The sequence below is a fragment of the Stegodyphus dumicola genome, chromosome 9, assembly GCF_044657685.1.
Source record: "Stegodyphus dumicola isolate Sdum_Otavi_A_Nest chromosome 9, ASM4465768v1".
Taxonomy (NCBI): domain Eukaryota; kingdom Metazoa; phylum Arthropoda; class Arachnida; order Araneae; family Eresidae; genus Stegodyphus; species Stegodyphus dumicola.
Window position 1 is genome coordinate 111,759,470 of NC_140776.1, and position 23,346 is coordinate 111,782,815.

Consider the following 23,346-nt stretch of genomic DNA (forward strand, 5'->3'; position numbering starts at 1 on the left):
ACAGTTTTAGAAGAAATTGGTTCAAGAAATACGTATGAAAAATAAATCTTCAGCTATAGATTGTATTAAAATAGTTCCATTCTGCCTGTCTACAGATGGAAGCATTTAATACCCATGCAAAGCTGTATCCAGTTAGTAGTTTTTTTTTTTTTTTTTTTTTTTTATCCTGAGTCTTTAGAAATTGAGTTTAGTTTACTTTCTCTTCCCACTTTAGGAGGAGATTCGGCAAGGTTTAACATAGCACAGCTGATTATTAAAGCATTAAAAGAAAATACAAGTCTTCTGGATAATTTGCTTTGCACTGAGTGCCGACAGTGGATTTTTTAAAGAATAGGTAAATGCTTTGAAAACCCCTTAACTGCCACGGAAAACGTACAAGATTCATTTTCCAGTGCCACGGTTTTTCACACAGGCGCGTGTAGTTATGCGATGTATTGGGGGGAATAAGTGAAGTTTTACTTTCTAAAAACTGTTTCCTTTCATAAAATAAAGAAAAAAAAAATGAATGCGCAAGATTTAATGTTTTGAGTAAAAGTATAATAAAAAGATGTAAGCATATACTAAAAATGATGTTTTTATAATAAAAAATATCCCTAAAATGAAGTTTTGATCAATTCATTTTTAGACCAGTAAAGTGTAATATCAGGTTTCAGTGTTATACCTTGTGGAATCAGTATGCCTAAAGAAACATACATTTCTTCTGAACTGGTTGAATGCTACGATTTTGTTCTTGATTTTTCCTTTGCAAGGTGTTGGTTCATCTCGTCTACAAAATGATAAGTTTCAGTAACAATATGAAGCACGAGCAGTTCATCAAAAAATAATTAAAAACGATAAATGGGTTTGAAACATCGGTTATATCTTTCTTTATTCCTGGAACTTGCTACAAAAAGTTAATAAAACGGAGGACACAGAATAATAATAATAATAAAAAAAAGTTTTACTCAAACAACACTAGCCAATACCGTGCAGTCAATACTTTCACAGCTTTAGACACATCCCTCTCTCCAATTTCTCCCCTCACTTCTCTGAAATAGTATCCTCCTTCGCATACTCTGTCAATGTCATTGTGGTCTTGCATTCCAAAGCTTTGCGAATAATTTTACGGGTAGCAACACAAAGCAACTGATAGTATTTTGGAAGGGTGTATATATATATATATATATATACGCCCTGGCCAGTTAATGCATTGGCTGAGCAAGGCGTATGTATATGCTCGTGGCAGTTAAGGGGTTAAATTTAAGATAAAAGGCTTGTTGAAAGTTATAAAATACCTGAAGTAAATGGAGATGTAGTTACTACTTCCACTGTAAAAAAATAGGTGTGAGGAAAGTTATATCTGCATCTACGAGTTGTTTAATTTACTGTTCTCAAATGATACTACAAAATATAAGGCTGAAGATCTCCCAAAACAAAAATTGCTTGACAGGGGGTACATTTTATGATTATTGTAGGTTTATCTTGTGAAGAACAATTTTATCTTTGGACCTTGACAAAATTCCATTTTGAATTTTATTATAAGTTATATATCATAAATAGTACGTGTAACAAGCAAGAGCTGAGTAAATAAATGAGTAGAGCCGACTACTTGGTCTTCTGTGGTGACGGCTTGCACTTGGGTCTTGTAACTATCTTAAAGGTGATGGCTTAAGGAAGATAGGTCTTCCATATGATTAAAGTATCTAGTCCGTCAAAAAAAGAGCAAGTAATTTGATTTCTGATTCTTAATAATAATCGTAAAATAAGGTATGTAGATTTAAACTTTAAAGAATCTTAAAAGTGCTTGTGTAAATTAAAAATAATGTAGTGTGTACCTGATGATGATCCACCCAGCTCTCTGAGTTTAACAGTGTAGACAACTTGTTCCCTAAATGATTTTAGGGCTGAAGGTGCACTACATTAAATTAGGATATTTGTGAGTCCTGTATAAGGAAATTTTCTCTGTAGTCTGTGATTATTTTCACTGCTACCAAAAAGTCATAAGAAAGTAACTCATGAGGCAAAGTCAGCATGTCGCCAAAATAATTATGGGGCAACTTGTAATGTTTCCAAAGCATTAAGTAGGAACCCACATATGTGCATAGCATGTTTGTTTTGGCCAGTGTTGTATAATTCTCTGTATTTTTTATTTTCTAATTTTTTAAGCAAAAATAGCTCTTGAAAAACAGTGTAAAAAAGGGATTTTTCAAAAAAGGTATTCTGTTACCAATTTAAAAAAAAAATTATTGATTGATTGCTTGTCTAGAGTTCTTAGTGCTTGCATAATTTTGAAAATACCTGTTGGCTTTCATGTATTAAGTTGCAAAAAATTAGTTAGCAACAAGTTCAGACTTTTTGGCAACGAGTGTGGGTAGTCAGGAAGTACCAGCTTCCACATGATTATCATATCTGGTTTGCGAAAGAAAGAGCCAAGTAATTTCTGATGTCAGATTCTTATTAAATAATCGTGAATCAGCGTATACAAACTAAAAATTATATCTTATTTGTACCTAGTGATGACCCACCCAGCTCTTTGGTGTAGTGCTTTTTGGAGTTTGAAGTGGAAACAACTTGTTTCCTAAATGCTTTTAGGGTTGAAGGTGCATTCCCTCCTCTAAGATATGAAATTAGCACATATGCATGTACTTACTGTAAGCTAGTTTTTTATATTGTTATGCATGTATGGGTTTGTAATGCATTGAATGTGCACAGTACCAATGATAGTTGAATGAAACCTTTATTCATTTATTTTTAGAAAGCAGTACAGTTCAGAAACTTTCACATAAAAGTGTTCATACAGCTATTAGTACGGCAGGGCACGATCAGTAGTCACCACTTCAAATTAATAAGAGCGTTGAACATAAGGCCAAACAAAAAGCCTCAAGCGTGTAAACTTGCACAGTGATCCTTAAATACTCTGAGCAAAAATCTTAATTAAACTGGACTGATACAATTTTCCCTCATTCGCAGCGAAATTTCCAGTACCTTCAATTTCTTAAAATTGTTAGATGCCATATGCAGTGACAATTACAAGGGCCAGAAACAGTTATGTAGGTGTGTCGTGAAATAGGTGCTAAGTTTGGTGATTTGGCAAGAACAATTAGTTGCCAAAACTATTGCCAACCTGGTGCTATCTCCCCAAATTGGCAAGATAGCCATTTACCTCATAAGGTATTTCTCCCGCCGGTAAAAGTATAGTTTAGGGTACCCCTTGGCGATTTTTGGCAGTACATGGATACTGATTTTGTGCAATTCTTTGATTCGTTATTTTGGCTTGCGTAGCGGCGATTTTTGCTCTAAAAATCGCCGCTACACGAAGCCAAAATAACAAGACAAATAATTGCACAAACTCGGTATCCATGTTTCGATTGTATCCATGATCCAATCGTTTGGCGGCGATCACTGTCCATTAGTGCAGCAACAGCTTGCACGTCTGCCACGTTTTGGCATCCTTCATTGAATGCTTTCACCCATCTTGCTACGGTTCTGTAAGGCAATGCAGATTGGCCGCAAGCCTCTTGAAGCCGTTGATGACACTGTTGTGCTGTACAACCTCTGGCACATTCAATTTTTATCCAACATCATTGTTCTTGTTTTGAAAACATCCTGACAACACTTACTTTAGACCTCGAGCTAATACAAGGATCCGTTCTTTGCGTCACTCCGCATGCATGTGACGTAGGCAGGACGAGTCTTTTTGCTGAGAGGTAAGGTAGGTGTGTAGTTTACGTGTAGTGTACGCGCGATATTCTTTGTTTTGTTGCGTATCGTTTTTCAGTTGTGTTGCCACTATTAAAGTTCCAACCCTTGTACATTTAAGCACTACCAAAAGCAAATATTTACTTACCATGATTTTTGAGTTCGCTTCGTACACCCAGAGCCACGTAAAAATGAAAATATCAATCATACTCAAATGACTTTTTTCAAACCAGGTACTCTTTCTGGTCGAATGCTTCACATAATGACCATCTGAACCTTTTTTCCTACAAACCCATTCAAATCCATCTTAATGGTTTTAACGCACACCACAAAAACGCTTACAAAACATCCCATGATTCAAAATTTCGCAGAATCATGCACCCGATTATGTCACAATAGGGTTTCCATAGCGTTCAACTACTCAGGCTACCATAAATGAAACAACAACTTGGCGATAAATCAAACAACTTCGCCATAATACAAGGGGTACCTTAAAGTCTACTCTACCCCTCCCGCCTTCTTAGCATGCCTTCATGGTGTAATAACCAGCACATTCGGCGCGTATTCGAGAGGTCCATTTTTCAATTCCCACCAAGGACATTGCACATTTTTCATGTTTCTTGCTTCGAAATAACCTAATGTCTCTACAGTGCCGTTCCCACTGGGGTTTATCTGAGCTAGCGGAGTCAGTTCCATGTGTTGACTAGCTCCGCTGTGCCTGCAGTTAAGATTTTTCAACTTGCTGCCCTATGGAGAAAAACAGGTTTTGGAGATGGGTCGACTACGTTGGTTGTATTCGTTAGCTCAGTTAAACCCCTGTGGGAACGGCCCTTGCAACCTCAATAGTAAATGGACTTATTTATCCCTGTAATCCTGTCTTTCCAGCAATGCTGTTGATGTTTTTCATACAAGAGATACTACAGTTTACATATTTTAATTCTACTAAAATTATTTACTTGTACACAAAGTTTGTAACAATATTTACTGTTCAGTATAAAGGCCTGTTTCCACTGCTGCGTGTGCGTTGCGTATGCGTTTTTTCAATCAGCGAGCGAATTCACTTTGATTGACATCTGCAATCCGATCGGTGTGCGGTGACGGATGACATACAGATGGAGTTCAACAATGTTCAACTTCTATCCGTATGTCTGCGGAAGAGTTTGGGTCACGTGGTGAAAAAGGAGCAATAATGTGTAGTCACCAAAAATTAATGGCGGCAGAAGAGCGATGAATGCTCGCTTACGAAAAGAACGTTTTGCTAAAAAATACTTATTTCTGAATTAACATTATAGCAAGAAATCTGTGTGCTGAAAAAGATAGCAATCAGCTGAATTTAGTTAAAAAAAGATAAGAAAAACAAGATAACTGCAACTACAGTTCGTTTAAGAAAAGCGGCAAAAATTATAATTCCAAGTCCTAGCAAAATTTGTTCTGATAATCATTTCCTAGTTCTGCATACTCATTTAGCTTTAATGAAAATGAATGTCTGACTATATCAAACTGCTATAGCAAATTAGATATGATTAAAAGATTTGTTACTTTTTTTCTTTTGTAACAGGTAAAAACTAAAAACATTAATTATAAATTAAATTTGATAGCCTTTTAAATACTCCAGTTCATTGAAGAGTATGTTAAATTTATATTTCCCTTTATAAATATATCTTTTTGGCGCTAACATATTTGTAAGCAAATGAAATATATTTTTAGCAGCCCGTTTAACTTCAATCGATAGATCAAAAGATAATGATTTTTTAAAAAATTACTAGAAGCTGAAGAACAAACTCTGGTGAATTTTTACAATAGCACACTGAAATAGGACCAAAAAACTTAAGTTTTAAGAATTGATTTACTTGATAATGTATGTAAGCCAAAATATGCATGCGACTCACGTGCAATCCTAGCTTAGTGGTAAAGCTGATGGTAACGATGTTCACTTTTTGGAGTCGTGAGTTTGAATCCCATACGGTTTTTGCACCCTGTCAGCAACTTTCTTAGCTTTTTATTCCTATTTGATCTATATTCGTGTTTTATAAATTATTTCTATTATTATATGCATTAAATATATTGTTTTATTTATGCTCTTATTTAAATTTTTTCCGCAAAAAAAGTTTGAAAATTATATAATACTAATTTAAGGCATATCCTGTACATATATATTTGAATTTAACAAACATTCTCCATTCGTAAAAAGCAAATTTAAAGTTAATTAATTTTAAATGAAATTTAAGGCAAACAAAGAAATGATTAATTATTGCTGCGAACTAATCTACAATATCATTTAAATTCTGAGAGCATATGTAAATCAAGTGCAAGTATCAAAATCTATGAATAAATATATAATTCCAAAAATTTATTAATCCTAAAAAATTTATAAAAATGCATAAGTGAATAAAAGGATAGATTTAATCCTAAAAAATGTATAAAAATGCATAAGTGAATAATAGGATAAATAAATTTTTGGAAATATATATTTATTCATGGATTTTGATACTTGCACTTATTTACATATGCTCTCAGAATTTAAATGATATTGTATAAATAGTTCGCAGCAATAATTAATCATTTATTTGTTTGCATTAAATTTCATTTAAATTCAAATTTCATTCCTTGCAGCAATGGCGCAAGAGAATTATTTAAATTCAATTTATTTTGAAACCCTGCAGATATATATATATATATATTTTCGTTTCACTTTTATGTGAATGTATATACATGTGCTCAGACTTTGGGATGTTTACGACTCTAAACTTTCATTCCAATTAACATGAGACAGTATTAATGCCCTAAACATTTTTTAACAAAAAATTACTATAATAATTGCTTTTAAATTCAGTCCTCTCCGGCAGAAGCGCAGGAATTAATTAAATATTTCCATTTTCTTTACCTAATGTGTGTATATATAAAGAGAAAAATCTTATTTTTATAACTTCTTTTATAAAAAGAGATATGAATTAAAAATGTTTAAATCAAAAATAATATGTTATGGGTTATGCATAAAATATAACTGCCCATAGTGCATTTTAAAACAAACGAGATTTTTAATAAATTATCCAGCTATGACCCTGAAGTCAGCAGTATACAAGCATAGCAAATTTTGTGTAAATATTGTGAACCTTTCTTTACAGTTGCTCTGTACTTTTATAAAGTACCAACTATTTTAATTCCTTTAACTTTTTTGTTTTATTTATTTATTTGTTTACTTTTTCACTAACAGTACATTTTGGTTTTAATAATATATATATATATTATTTCATAATATTTAAGGCTTCTAGAAAGGCAAACATTTTTTTTTAAATTTACTTCAGCTTCCATGGAATTAGTGATGTTCATAATATGCATTATAACCTTACTTATCTAAAAATTGCTAGCGTACTTTGCTTTCGCAGTTCATAAGCAGAAATAAAAATTTCCAATAACATGGAATTTAGTAAACAAAGCTTTTCTGCGTTTTACGTCAGGATCCATATCAAATCCAAAACAAACAATACTCGCTTAAGCGGAAAAAATTCAGATGTTCAATGTCGTAACTCGCGAACTGCTTGTTTGGCGCCAAAATATTACAGTGACACCTAGCGGCGGAAGAAAATATTTTACGGATACGCAGCAGTGGAAACGCTTGTACGGATGCCGTAGGCGTGTCTTCAATTGACGCAATGCGTTTATATGCAGTACTGGAAACGAGCCTTAAATATGAGCAGTGGTAAGGGATCTCGAGCAGTTATACTCTTCAGTTTCTTAAGATAACATTGCAACAAGAGGTGAAATATTATAATCTACATTGCTTCTGTAATGATTTTTCATGCTCAGTGGTCTGTAGGTTGCTGGACTAACCCCATTTGGTAAAAGAAAACAATCCATTTTAAGTTTTTGACATCTGTGGATGCAGTATATTTGTCAATCAAGGATAGAATAAAATCACTTCTTGCCTCTCTTCTTCATTCCAATTATGGAATGCTTCTTCAAAAAGTTTGAACCCCTCCATACTTTTTTAAGCAACTTGATGCTCTATTCAGTCAACAAAACGTTACGATGTGCAGTGCCGTTCACGTTTGCTAATACAAGAACCATGATTTCAGAACTTCTGACAATTTTCTATCAGTATGTCTTTAGTGTTTAAAATTTGTTTGATTTCTAAAAAACGACTTGTTGAAAATATTGCTTTCTTTGTAGAGATGAGTGATGGTTCCAAACAATTTTTTTAATAAAAATTTGTTCCATTTCTTGCACTTATCCAATAAGTCATTTAAGCATAAAAGGATAGCCTCTTATAGTGTTTGGCAAATTTATTGGTGTTTGAAGCATTTTTCCAGGTGTTTGCAAAATATCGTTTCTGATAATGATGATAATCATTTCAGTAGTTCTTTTTCAACATCTTTATGCTCAACCTTTCTGTTTCTTTGGTGAGTAGAAATTGTCTCAGTTTTTCTACATGATACAACTGTAGATCTGGATAAACTATTTTTACAGTAGATATTGACTTGGCTACATCTCTTCTGTATTTGTTTAATTATGCTGACTTCACCTGAAATACATTTAACAGCTCAGCATATGTGTATATTTTTGACACAAAACTTCATGCATCAAAACATAAATCATAAAACAAAAAAAGAAGTTCTGATATCTTGTATGTAGTATCAAGCAAGAATATCATTCATTTTTTCCAAGATATGTAGGGCTGCAAAGCAAAGATGAAGAATAACCTTCATCTTTCCCAAAGAATTTTAAATTCTGTTCAGAAGACAGAACTGAGAATAATTTAAATAGTGTAACCAAAAGTGAACTGATAAAAGTAATTTTATTTTTTAAAAAGACCTGTACCAAATGTATAAGAATCTATTCACTCTTTATCCTTTCACTGAATGCAAAAATTTCAAAATTTGCATCACATAAATCAACCTTCAGCAGAGCTGTCTTACAGCAAAATCAAGAAATTCAAATCTGAGAATCAATTCAAGATTTTTGGTTCACTGGTCTGTTGCATGACACTGTATAGGCTCTTAAGTTGTGTTGAATGTCCTAATTTTCCATTAATTAGATGTTATACCTGCCTCGCATGTTTTTATAGAGCACAGTGAAAGGTAAGGATGATAAAATAATTATAACACATAGGTGTCTTGGCAATCAGAATAAATTAAACATTAATTGCTTGCATTGAAACATTGGTTTTAGGATTTGGTAATTTCTTAATTGATGAAACACATGAAAATATTGGAAAATAAGAAAGATATTTAAAAAAATGTTATTACGTTTGGTTTTCATATGTTTAGAAGATTTCTGGGTAATTTTCGGTTTTGCCGGCACATTCGATAAGGTCACCAATAATGGATCAACTGATGCCAAACGTAATATCTTCTCTGGTAACCTTTTATATGCTTCATTTTCAATACTGGCATACAGTTCCAAAGAATTTTTACAAAAGATAGTTAAATTTTATACCCTAAGACCATTTGCGGTAATTAAGTCAATTAGCATGCAATCACACCGCTCACCCGAAGGTGAAAATGAAGGGTTCAATTCATCGATTCTAATGAGAATGCACTAGCGAAGTAAAGCACTGCAGTTTTACATAATTTCTGAATACACTATTCATGCGAATTGAAATAATTCTTGCATTCAAACTTGTATTCCAAATTAAAATTTAACTTAAAATTAATGTAGATAATTATTGAGAGAATTAGATTTTTGTAGCGTAGTTTACATGATATGAGATCACTTGGGGTCATGCAATATGAACCAGAGAATCAGCTTGTTGAACCAAGAAAGCATAATAAATTCTTAAAATTAATGTCTTTTTAAAAAATTTTAAACGATATTAAAATGTTTATGCCTTCAAAATAAAAAAATACTTAGAACTAACATTTGTTAACATTTTTTTATGTGTGTACTGTATGTTGTTGCCAATAAAATCTGCTTTATTTTCTGGCAGCTTTATTCTTGCTATATTGGCAACATTAATTAGCTTGATTCTTGAAAAATGGCATTGCCTTAGGGCTAGATTTCCAATAGAGTAAAAGTAAATACTTAATTGGTAATAAGCCCAGAGCAGCTTCTCTCTTTTTAGCAGAATTATTTTTGCTCCTGGTGAAGAGAGAAAACTGTACTTGGGTCTCCCTCAAAATTGATTATTTTAATTAAAATCTATGCCAAACAGAAGGTTATTATTTTGTGTAATTTTAAATTTGTATATTAATCTTAAAAGTATATAATTAGTTTATTAATATGCACCTGATGATGACACACCAGTTTAAAGTGTAGATATTGTGTTTCCTAAATGTTTTAGGGCTGAAGGTGCATAATTTTAGAATAAATATTTTACTGCATAATTGGTAATATTTTATATGCATATAAGATTAATATGCCTTTTGTGTGTCAGTATAAAGCTCTGGGGAAAGCCATCATTTAACTTCATCGGGAAAAAAATTTTTTTAAGCATATCATATCTATCATAAAATTGTTGGATTCTGATCTTTTTCTGGAATGTAATGTTACTTTCCTAATGCTAGTTTTACTTTTGGTAGTTTTTCGACCCATACTGCATAAAATCGTTTAAAACTGTATTTGATGTTAGAGCCTTGGTCAACTTCTGATTATTTATGGCTGGTTTGAGACTATCAGTGATCAGATAGGGACACAAGCCTGATGATGACAATCATCCTTGCTCTCATATTGGCTAAATATTTATTTAGCTTAATGTTGAAAAAACTGGCACCCCAATTCATGTCGCTGTACGTGTGTTGGGGCTGAAGGCTGCACTTAAAAGTTTGAATGTTAAGCTTAACATTTTTATATATTTACGCTTAAATAGAAAATATAATTTACACTTAAGATAGAAAATATATAAAGCAGCATTCTAACTTTATTTTGCAGTTAATACCTAGGTTCTGTAACCTAGAGTATTTCTTCTTTTTAGCTTAACCTTCCAGTGCGCACGCATTGTATTTTTTTACATCTGTTATTTTACTGTTTTTGGCATAAAAAAGGACAGAAATAAGTGGATATTGATAATAAATTTGTTAAAACATAAAATATTAACTTTATGACTGAAAAAAAAATGATGCCACACTTAAATGATAGTAAATTATTTTTAAATGTTAAAATCAGTAAGGTGAAAAGCAATGGTGTATTTCATAATAGTAAATTATTTTGCATTTGCATGGTGTCCTTTTCTTTATTCCTATCATATATAACAATTCAAATTAGGTGATCATTTCTACTCCGGTAACAGTGCTATTATTCTCACATCCAAAAGTTTCCCTGTCTTCTTTTTCTTCATCAGATAATTCTTGAAAAATGCCAGCAAAATCAGCTATTTTCACATATTTTTTTTGCCATGGAAACCAATATAAAAATTATAGACTCTAATTTATACAAATTAAAATAGTACACGTCAATTAATAAAAAAATTACAAAATATTTGAGGAAAAAATTCCAAACTTTCACCACCACCATGCGCATGCTGTAACTTTTACAAAGAAGCTGCCACGTAACGCAAAAACCCAGTAAAAAACAAAAAATGTCATGTGACTTCCTTTTGGCACATTCCACGATGTGGAGAAAGGTTGAAAGGAGGAATAGAAATGACATTTAAACATCTCAGCTGCGATATGCGAAGAGTATGCATTAAAAACCGAATTTGTCGTAAATTTTGTGCATAGTAATAAAAATAATAAATGCTTATACGAAATCTCCAAACTCATTTCAAAATTAATCCATATGATTCTTACGTAATGCTAATGCTAGGTATTCAGCCACTTACATAAAAATCTTCAGCTAATAATAGTTTAATTTACAAGCCAAGATATTTTGTCAAGGAGTATTAAATGTGAATGAAAACCAAATTAATTGAACCAAACTTTCGTCTTGGAAATGTCAAATTATCTTGCTTCCCTTCTTGCAACTGGCTCGCTCTTGTGCCATAATATTTGTATTTTAACATTTGCATGCAGTATCTATGTTTGCTGTACTGTACCTTATGCGTGCTCGTTGTAGCGTGCTGAGAGACTTGCAAGTCATTATTCCTGTTTGTTCATGTTTGACATATTAGACTTTGATTAGAGGGCTAGCAGCCGAAAAATGCACAAGCATGCTAAAGATAGCAACCTTACATCATGTCATATTCTCCATATTTTTATCTAAAAGTGTTTTTCACTGGAGCTTTTTGATAAAGGAGTTGAGTTGAATTTATGCAAAGTAAACGAGTCCGTTATTAAATTTCTTCTTGAAAGAAATTAAGCATAGATAACAGATAACTTTTTGTGCCTAGGTTTATGTTTGACGACAAGAGTTTGAAAGATTGAAATTTTTGTCTTATTTTTGTCAATAATTCCCATCAGCTATTGTGTTATGTTTCATCAGCAAGCTCTCATTCTTAAAACTTGATATAACCTTAATTCTCAACTCCATAAGTAAATTATATGGCAAAAATGAAATTAATGCATGATCCAATAAACCATACTTGTGTCTGAACACCTGTTTTCGTAGCATGAGCAAAGGCTGCATATTCATTTGGGCTTGCGGTAAAATTCTAATTTCTGAGTCACATTCTGAGGTTGTTATTGAAGTAAAATCTTTCTTTATGAGAACATTAGTTTCTTGAAGAAATAACAGTTGTTTCTTCATTTTTTGGCGAATCACAGTTAATTGCAATCCATTGTGAAGCCAAGCCAAATTCATGCACCAGTTCTCTCGCTTCTCCAAGGAAGTGCTGGCATGTAAATAAAATGACTAATAAAAAGTGCCAATTAATAAGGCTTTAGTGTAAAAGTACTGGAAAGAAAATAATAGCAATAATAATATATAATAGCTTTTCTTTAACAGTGTATAATTTGCACATGCCATTTAAAGCCATGTGGATTTTTGATCTTTTACTGTATTTTCAATCGGGATATTTCCATTTTTATTATTTCCTATAAAAGTATTATATTTTAATAGAATTCTTGCAAGATTAATTTTTTAAAATTACGTATTTGTATAATTTAAACATTTTGTTTTGTAACCTTATTAAATTGGTAAATGCTTGTTAATTATATGAATTTTCTGTTTATCATAGTTGTCATGGGTAATGTGTGTAATGGTGATTTAATGGCTGCTTTGATTAATGTGTGTTGCACAGTATTGAAAACGAAGGCATTTCTTGGGGGGGGGTTACACAACATCCGCTACATTCTGTCAAATAAAGGGCCATATTATAGTTTGGCTGGAAGAAAAGAACAGTTTGAATATGGATTGAAAAATATTCTCAGTTGAGTACAATAGTCACTGCTTAATGTGATCACATTTTTTTCACAGCTCTTTTGATAACATTAAACAATGAGAGAAAAAAATCCTTCAAAGCAGCTATGTAATTTAACTAATTTATAAATGTAACTAAAAACATATGTACTTTCACAGCATCTTAATAAAGAAGATACAAGAAAAGTTGATTTATGAACTATTCATAACATTTCTGGAAATTATTTGAGCAGTGCTGTAATCCTGTTTCAGAGCATCACACATGTAAAATTTAAAATAAGGTTAAAAATGAAACATTATTTCAGCATAAATGTTGTTAGGGAAATCCTCCTACCTGAGAGCAGAAGGGAAGAAAACATTCTACAGAGATTTTTTTTGCCCTAGAAGAAAAACAAGTCTGATTACTCTCAAAATCTATGCTGAAGTAAGGTAGCTTTTTTGTGTAATTTTAAATAATTAACTGAAATCTATATTGAAGACAGTATGGTGACTTAATTTCTTACTTGTATATTAATAATATATTCTGACCTTATTTGTTCACTACTTCAATTTAAAAAAATATTTTGTGGTATTTTTATAATATTGTAACAAAATGCTCACATGTGGAACGATAGCTTCCCCACAAAGCACATTTAGGGTTGCCAGAGAATGGCAAAGGAAGGCAGGGTTGCCATATTTAGTACAAAATTGCCCATTTGATGACAAAATTAGTGATATGCCAGTAAGAAATGGAGCACATTCTAGAATAAATTCTTAACGGTTTGGCCCAGAATGTTCTCGAAAGCAGGCCAAAAGCTATATAAACTCTGCTTGTATGCATAGTAGCAGTCTAGTGTCTCGTCAGTGGATTGCGAGTTGAGACTATCAAGTGTATTGCCGAATGCATCGTTAGTAGTGGAGACTTGGAGTGAGTCGAGTTAACAAGAACAACCGAACCGGGTTGGGAGCTGTTCTCTAGTGCTTTGCCATGAAGTTGTCTTCACTGTTATAGCCTGAAAGCTGTGTTGTGGATTGTTTCAGCATGTTTGTCGGCATCTTCCGATGACTGCAAATGTGTTTTTGGAGCTGTCCCGAGTAATACTGGCTAATAAGTTGTGTTTTCATTCTTCATCATCTATTGTCATCAATCATTCCAAATCCACGAACCTGTAGAGATGCAACAGTATTAACCAAATTGTGGATTGCAATAAGCAATATATTTTCCATGTTTTCATATTCAAACAGATGGGACTTCAGCAGCAGGATAACAATATCGGAATAACATTATTGTAATTCATGCTAAAAAATATGGGTTTTTAGGGGAAAAAAATTTTGCAAATGTTATGTTATTGAATGTTCTGTAACTTTTTCTATATGTTAATATTTGATCTTCTGAAAATTGTACTGTTATGTATATGTTCTGCCAATATGGCTTAATATTCATTGGTCAAAATAAGAGAGCCTTGAAGTTTTTCGTAAAGGAGCATGAGATATGTGTTAGAGGAAAAAGAAACTTGTAAATCCTCCATTGGTGATTTGTTTCAATGATGTATCTAGTGCTGGCTACTTTTTTACATTCTTCTTTTCCCATACAAATCATGCATACTTCAGTTTTCCTGCTGCTGTACAGTATCACTTTTTCGATTTACTCATAACCAGAAGCAAGTTACTGACAATAACTCGATTAATTTTTGATGTTTTAAACATTATAAATTTTATAATTTGAGCCATTTTTAGTAATGTTAAATTTTAAGCTTATTTCTGTTGCAGTTCAAGCTTCTTAAATGGCCAGATACTGTTGTCATCATTAATATATATATTACGAGTATTGCCTCTGAATATACATTAATAATATCTGATAAATCATTTCATTTTCCAAAATGTAATTGCATATATTCTTTGTTTCAGGTATCAATTTCTGGTGGACTACATTTTACTCTGCTCATGATGAAGAAATCTGTTATTAATTTGTACTTTTTGTAGATCTCTTGATCATGAATAAAGTAAAGCTGTGTGTGATATTTTAATTTCTTTATTGCTTTAATAGATGGTGTATTCTTTATATTTATAGGCTTAATTTTTATAGTTTTTATTATCTATTTGTGATAATACCACTGATGAAATTGTTGTGCACATCTGCAGTAAAACCTCAAATTACTGCTTATTTTGTCCTAATTGCAGTTAAGGCTTAATATTGTATTTATTTCCATTAAAGTGAAATAATGCCTATTCTCTGCCAAGCATCCCCACCCACTTGAAAAAAGTATAATTTCTCTTCTCATTTCTGAAAGAATCTTAGTGCTGGTTAGAAACATCTTTTATTAGTTACAAAAATGAAGTTGATGTTAAAAATTTAATTAAAAATGTTATTTTAAACACAGAAGTGTAAATTATTAAAAATACATTTATTGCTATTAAACTGTTTCAATTTGTCAAGCAACTACTGTTTTCTTTTAGAAAATCAAATGGCTGTATGGGAACTGCCTGGTCTGCTGAGCAGTGTAAAAAATGTTGCTGTAGTATGGCATAATGTAAAATCCTAAAACATTCACAAGCAGATTGTATTAAGATAATTTTGAGATTAGATTGATTTAAATGTTTTTAAATTCGTCTTAAGTTCATAAAATTTTGTATAGTAAATATCAACACTTATTGTATTATTAGGTAAAGAGTTTAACTAATGTTGATAGTTCATTTTTTTAGTACACACTTACCTGGAGGCCTGAATAATGAAATCTGTAGTTTTATGATTTATTTCACATTTTGTGTGAATTTTTTTATTAACAATTTGAAAGCGAGCAATGGCAGTACTGCTCAAAATTAAACAAAATTTATCTCCAGCGTGCAAGAAGTTGCTATTCGGAAAAATGTAATTAAGTGTATCTCAATTTTAATTTACAAATCCACCTGTTTGAAAGTAATATGTTGCCACTGCGTTAAGTAGAGTACTTATCTCCATGGGCCAGCTTGTTGCCATTTAATTAAGTGCTATTTAACTTTCGGATTTAATGGTTCTGGTACTGAATAACAAACTGATTGAAAAGTAATATAACTGCTTTTAAAAATACTTTTTAATCTGGTTTAAATAAAAAAAACATTCAAATTGTGGGATGTCTAATTAGAAATATTAAATATTTTTATGAAATGACACTAGCTGTACTAATAAAAACAATTATGTACTTTTTTCTGTAACCTTTGTAAATTTTTTATGTCTCTGGCTGTGCAAGCGGCTAATTTTCAAAGAAACAATAATGTGAATATGATAAAAAATATGGCCATTCTTAATGCTGTTTTAAATATGCTTTGCTTTTGATTTTATGTGGCATAAGTGAAGAATGTAATATCTAATAATATTGTTTTGTACTCAAAAAGGCACAAAGAAATATATAGACAGAAGTTGTGCAAGTGTGAAGAAATTGATGCTTAAGCTAAAAGGCAGAAATATTGTGTTTTTAAGGTTGTCCAGGAGCAGATTGAGTACCTGCGATGTTCAATAAGAGCATACAAATTTTCTTTGCTTCCCACTTTTTTTAGAAATCCCCTCCTCTTCAGCTAAAGACAGAGAATATAATGTTCATGAAAAATTAAGAATGGCACAAATCTACTTTTCCAGTTAGCTGATCGGTGTATATAATCAAAAGATGTAATGCGGCTTCTGTAGCAAAGCAACAGTTCTAAAAGTAAGGAAAATTAAAATGTCATACAAAGTGACAAAAAACACTTATGCTTTGGATATTATGGGTTCATAATAGATTAAATGCACACAGAACTTGATAAAATCTATTTTATCAAAAGAAAACCTTAACAGTTCTTAAACACCCTCCCCTGCCAAAGTACTCATAGATCACAAAGTACAATCAGTAGTTACACTTCAAACTACTAAGAATGTTAAACACAGTGTAATTAATACAAAGCACATCTAAAACTAGAAGCTCTCATAGATATCTCAGTACTTCGAAATTGCTCTGAACTAGCAACTACCTAAGAAATGGAAGTTTTACCCGGTCTTATGTTTCTCCTAGTCGCCAAGGTATTCCAACGTCCATTTCTTGAAATTGCTGGAAACGTTTTAAAAGTTGAAAAACTCCTTAAAAAACTGCGAAAATGTAGCATTAATGTTATAACTGTAAACATTTATAATGTTTGAAAAGTTAATAATACTTATTTATTTTAAATAACAGATAATAGGCTACATTTTCTTAAAAAGCTGCAGCCCCCCTGTGCATTTATTAAATCATTAAGGAAAAAATTAGTCATTCATTATCTTTTCTGCATCTGCATACTGAGTGGGAGATTTCTATTACTCTTTCTAAGATAACTATAACAGCTTTTTAGGGGGAAAAAAAAAAGAAAAAAGAAAGAAAGAAAAGGAACACTTTGGTTTGTAGTAGTGATAAAATTACAAAATATTAATCTCAGTAAATCATTCTAATTTATTTAACTGATTACTATTAAGAGTAGTTGGCTATTTAATAAGTACTGTACTAAATTGGGATATGATGTTAAATATCCCAATTTTGAAACAGTTCAGTCAATTTTTGTTTTTATTAGTGTAAAGTTTGTAATCATGTATATATTAATCTTTTTCTGCAGCTAAAGAAGAGGAACTTGTGTTTGACTGCTGTCAAAATAGATATTTTATTGAAAGTTTAGTCTAATCTAAGATTGTTTTTTAATGTAATTATAAATTTTACATTGGTGTCTTTCTCATCCATTTTAATCATAGCAGATATTTTTAAAATAATTGTCTAACTTATACTCACATTTATACGTATACATTACATTTAAATAAATGCAAAATCATTGTCTTTAATTTAATGTAACTTTGCTCATAGTTTCTAAAGAGAATTACTTTCAAAAGAAGGGCAAAGGGGTAAAAATCTTTTTTATGTGAAAGTACTTTGCTGTATTATACGAATATAAATTACCTAAAATGCTGAGCCAGCTTTGTTTTTTACAAATTATCAATGCATTTTTTTATTTTTACTTTTAGGGCATTCAGCATTATTTGCATTGCCATTTGTGAGTTCTATTTTAAAATCATTCGTATCTGATTTATTCTTATAATCATTTTCATAATCAACCTCTAAATGAATTTCCTTCAAACTTAATTTGTCGTCTTTCAAAAGCACTCTGCATTATTTTCCTGGATTTTTAGTTTCTTTTGTGGGAATACAAGCAAGGAATTTTCATCATTTTGTGGGAATACAAGCAAGGAATGTCATCTTCATAGTCCCTGCTTAGAAAATGTTTGCTTCAAATTTGTAAAATAAAAGCTACAGTTTATTAGTAAAAATATATAAATAAAAATATCTAATCTATACTTATATATTTTGCTTGAAATCTAAAAGTTGGTATCAGCAGGAAATTTCTGTTGGTCACAATTTGGAAATCTGACAGCTAGCTAGTTATTAAAATTTTCAGTTTGGCATTTATGTACTTGTAATATATTGAACAACTAAGTAACTTACTTTTAATCTAAAAGAATTATTAGATTTTTCTATGATGCTAAACAAAAAAAAAGTATTTGAGTGTAAATTATTGTAAATATCTTTGTTTTTTACTATACCTTGCAGCTACTCCAAGTATCCAGTTCGTTTGTTGTTCATTCTAGTCCCTGTAACATTAAGCTGTTAAGTGATTTTGTTCTTAATTTTTGCATTTATTTAGGTAATGTGAAATGATAATACTGTGAGTGATAATAATAACACCTCATGGCATTTAAAATTTTATGAAGTTTGTAATTTTGGAGTGAAAATGCTATAAAAAGCATTATAACGCAAATTTTAGATACTCATCAGCAGTCTGGTTCTTTTCATAGACTTATCAATTTTCAACTATGAAAAAACTGTCCTCATGTAAATGTACTCAAAGTATGTGGGTATTCATATTGCAAAAATTCGTAGCTTAAGATATCTTTTGACAAGTACTAATAAAAGTTAGTCGAATTTGTATGTTAAAATCTTTGAAAAAAATTTTTATTGCAGTGTAAATTAATTAGCTCTGTTTCTAGATTTTCCGGAAAGTTAGTTCATTTTTGGTAATGAAAATAACTTAAAACTTGATTCCAAAACATTAAAATATTCTTCAATTTCTTCTCATAATAATGCTAATTAATTAAGGGAAATGTATTCACAGGCAGCGTAATATTCCTTCAAGGGCCACTAGTTTTTACTTAGAATGGAACTACTGTTTTAAACAATTCATATCACATATAACATTTACGTCAGAGTACTTCCTGTTAACTTCCCGTGCGATCATTGGTTCGGCGAGGAGTTGCGCAAGGGCCTTTCTTTTTAACCCTGAACAAAAGCATTGCCAGCGTGGTGATATCTTGCCAGTTTTGCTAGACAACCATTTACTCAATGTAAAATAGACTTACCCTGTATTCTTATTTAGTCCAGGAAACCTTCACTTCTTTAAATTTTCAGTTACATTATACAAGAAAAAATACTATAATTTCACTAAAAGTATTAACATATATACTTATATATAAAATATAACTACTTGTCAGAAGGTATGCAAAGTTGCCATGGCCAGAGAAATTGAATGATTATAGAAAACTATAAAGTTAAGAGCTACAGTGTGAAAGGAAAATTCTGGAATAAACATGTTAAGAAAATTAGACGGAGAAATAATCCTTAATTTATTGATATCCATATAAACTCTATGCTTTTGGGAAAATGTTACATATAATTTGCACTGAGGTATCAATCACCGAAACCGAGTTAATTTCTTTCCTTATTTTTTCTTATTAGAGGGATTTGTAAAAAGATATGCTAAGGTAAAGGTGAAAATTTTTACAATATTTTTAAAGAATAAATTAAAAAAGTATTTTTACTTCATGAACTGAAATTTTTACTCTACATTTTTACACAGTAAATAAGTACAAAAAAAGAAAGAGCTGGGGGATCACTGGGACTAGAAACTTGAGTCGAACTACCAATGTTTAGTGATTTTTCCACTTGATCATAAGACCTTTTGAAATTAGGCTGAACAATATATTAAAGAAAATAGAAGATACAGCACACGTAAGAACAAAAGTGGGTTGAATTAGAGATTCACATGTTTGGTGAATGAGTTAAACTTACCTGTATGCCATTATGAAATATTAGAAATGTAGCATAAAAGCATGAGTGAAGAAGGCAATGGCAATCTAAATCATTGTAATCTAAATGTATATTATTATCAGTATCTGCTATTAATTTCAATACTGCTGAAAAATTTATAAATGAATTATATTATAAATCACATGAACTCTTTGCATTATAAATTACAACAGTTAGAAATATTATTAGCGTGATTTAGCGACCATCTTTGTTAACAAATAATTTCAAGTAATTAATTTTACAAATAATTCAGCCTAAAACTAGGCTACATGCTGAAGATTAAGGTTTGCCAAGGTGTTATCTTCTGTTAACTAGAGTTGTGATGCAAGAATTTGTAAAAATTATCACTTAAATATAAATTGCCATAAATACAATACAAAGTATATAAATTCTACATACATGAAAACTTGAGTACAGTGCAACAATATGTGAAAAAGGAATGGATTAAAAGGGAACGGAAAATCTCAGGATAGGAATATAAGGTAGCTTGATTTTTTTTGTTAATTATGAAAATTCTGCTGATGCTCATAATTATTAATTAAATGTGTATTAGAAATTAAATGTATGCCAAAGTACATCAGGTGGAAAACAGGATAAATATATAAACGTTTCTAGTATTAAAATATGGAATTTGTAACAAAGTTAAATAACTTCAATGACTAAAAATGGAAAGCTTAATACCGGAATATATTGCAATAATATTAGTATGAATTTAGAACGACTTAAGAAGTCCAATTTTTAGATTTAATAAAGAGAATTATTTTTAATTAAATTAGAACATGATTATGTATCAGTTTTGTGTATGTCATTAACCTATCAATCAGCGACTAAAATCTACAACTTGGAAAGTTTTTAATTCTTATAGAGAATAAAAAAGATCTGGCTCATCATTCCTTTAAGCATCATAAAACTTTAAAATGAGTGTAAAAGAAATTTATTTTTACTTTTAGCACACGCCAGACTTGAAATTAATATTTGTTTTGCATGCACAATTTTTCCCATTAATGGCGATAAATGACTTTTTGTAGCACCCAATTTTCTTGGGAAAGAAATAGGGGGCAGGAAACGTCGCGCAATTCGTGGATTGATAAGGGGGGGACGGGGATCTTCGATCAAATTCGGCGCAGTTTGTACCCTACCGTGTACATGGACAAATTTAAGGCAGTGCGCAATGCCTAGTTTGTGCAATTCTAGGATTTTTTTTTAAGTGAAAACAGATCGATGTGTACATGGACACAGAGTTTGTGCAATTATTTGATTTCTTATTTTGGTTTTGTGTAGCGGCCATCTCAAAATTGTGCGTTCCCTGATCTTGGCGTCAAAACCTAATCACCAAGAAACAATGGTCACCCAATTGTAAACTTGCCGAACTATGTAATATCTCGTGAACTATGGACTTAATTGCATTCTATTTACGAAAAAAAAAAAAAATGCTTTTTACAAAAAGGAATGATTCTAAACAAATGACTGATCATCTAAATGATTTTTTCATTCTTGTGGACAAACTGAAAGAAATGGAAAACAACATTGCGGATGATTTGCCAACAATATTGTTTTTATATAGCATATCGGGCTCTTTTGAAAGCTGTCGAATTTCGTGATGAACTACCTTCTCCAGAAATGTTGAAAATTAAACTGCTTGAAGAAGGTAACGCTCCCAAAAATAAAGATTCATCGCGTTCTGAAACACAACGTGCGTTCTATTTCAAAGATCGCAAGTATAATCAACAACCGCTTCTTAAACCGAAAACAGTGTCCATTAACTACCAATGCAACTTCTGTAATAACAGAGCATCGGAATGTAGGAAGAAAACTACCAAAAAAAAAAAAAAAAAAAAAAAAAAAACTATGTCTGCAGGAGATCAGAATTTCTTTCAACAAGAGATGGACGTAACGTGCTCAAATAGTAATTCTAAAGACATTTTTTTGTCTGGATAGTGGTTCAACATCGCATATGTGTAACAACAGAGAACTGTTCCTGGAATTTCGCGAGGTAGATGATACTTATGTTAAATTAGCTGCTGATAAAATAGTTAAAAGCTATCGGGAAAAGAATTGTTAAATTTAAAGTTCATGTAGGTTCTAAAACTAAAGTTATCAAACTCAAAAATGTATAGTGTCTGTAACTGCAAATAATCTCAGTAATTTTCAAAGAAAAATGTGCTCAAATAATTAATTCTAATAATGAAACTAATTTCACCTAAACGCGAAAAAGATCTTTATTAGGTCATGCCAATATTTGAGTCTATATCAAATGCTAAAGAAATAAATAGATCAGTGGCATATAAGATTTGGCCCTTTAAATGAAAATGATCTTAAAAATTTCAATTAAATAACTTGGTTACAGCTCTTTCTTTTTCTCAAAATGATTCTACCTATAAGGTATGCATTCAGGGTAAACAGACCGCAACCCCCTTTCCCAAAGATTCTGAATATAGAAGTAATAAATTGTTAAATCTAATTCGTTCTGATTTGTGTGGTTCGATGAGAACCGAATCAATAGGTGGATCATTTATTTCGCAACATTTATCGACGATAAATCTCCATGTGTTCATATTTATTTTCCCGTATGTAAGGATGAGATAAAAGAAGTTTTCATAAATTTTCAAGCAACTTTTGAATCAAAATTATCCGAACGGATAACGGGCTAGAATATGTAGGGAAAGACAAATTTCTTAACGACGGGAGAATAAAACACGAAAAGAGCACTCCTTACACGCCAACTCAAAATGGCGTTGTCGAAAGATTAAATCGCACTTTAGTTTCAATTGCAGTCCAGTCTGCCTCAAATTCTGTGCCGAAGCCGTGAAAACGACTGCTTACATTCGAAATCGCTTCCCAACGCGAGGTTTAAAAGGCGAAACAAAGACACCTTACGAAGTGATGTTTGGCTGAGCACCAGCTGTCTCAGAACCTTTGGCTAAAAAGCATTTCTGCTAAGTAAAAGGCCAGAAATAGGCATATTTGATATTCGATCTAAAGAACGTATTTTTATTGGCTATTCTGATGAATCAAAAGCGTATAGACTAGGATCCTGAGGCACGTAAAGTGAAAGAGACGTAAAATTTATTAATGAGTTGGAAAACTGTTGTAGTTATGACTCAGAGCAAGAAATACAGGGTGTCCATAATTAAACTTGAAATTTGCGAGCAGTCTGTTGCCAAAACTAAACAGCGGAATTGCATGAAAATTGAATAATGGCAGAATGAAATGATGAGAATTTTATCGAGGGGAAAAAACAATGAGTTTCAAAAACCGTATCATAGCTTTATTGAGAACATATAAATAATCTACAAAAGTTAACAAAACATGCTCGGTATGATGTCCACCATTGTCTGCTACCATCTGG

General features: G+C 31.5%; 1 protein-coding gene across 1 annotated transcript in view; it reads left to right on the plus strand.

Annotated features, from left to right (window-relative positions):
• The window catches only part of RpL26 (ribosomal protein L26), a 34,570-nt gene extending 19,661 nt beyond the window's left edge, over positions 1-14,909 (plus strand). Inside the window, exon 2 of the mRNA XM_085823914.1 lies at positions 14,797-14,909. The gene's annotated coding sequence lies outside the window, so the exon portion shown is untranslated. The remainder of the gene's footprint in view (positions 1-14,796) is intronic.
• The last annotated feature ends 8,437 nt before the right edge of the window (positions 14,910-23,346 follow it).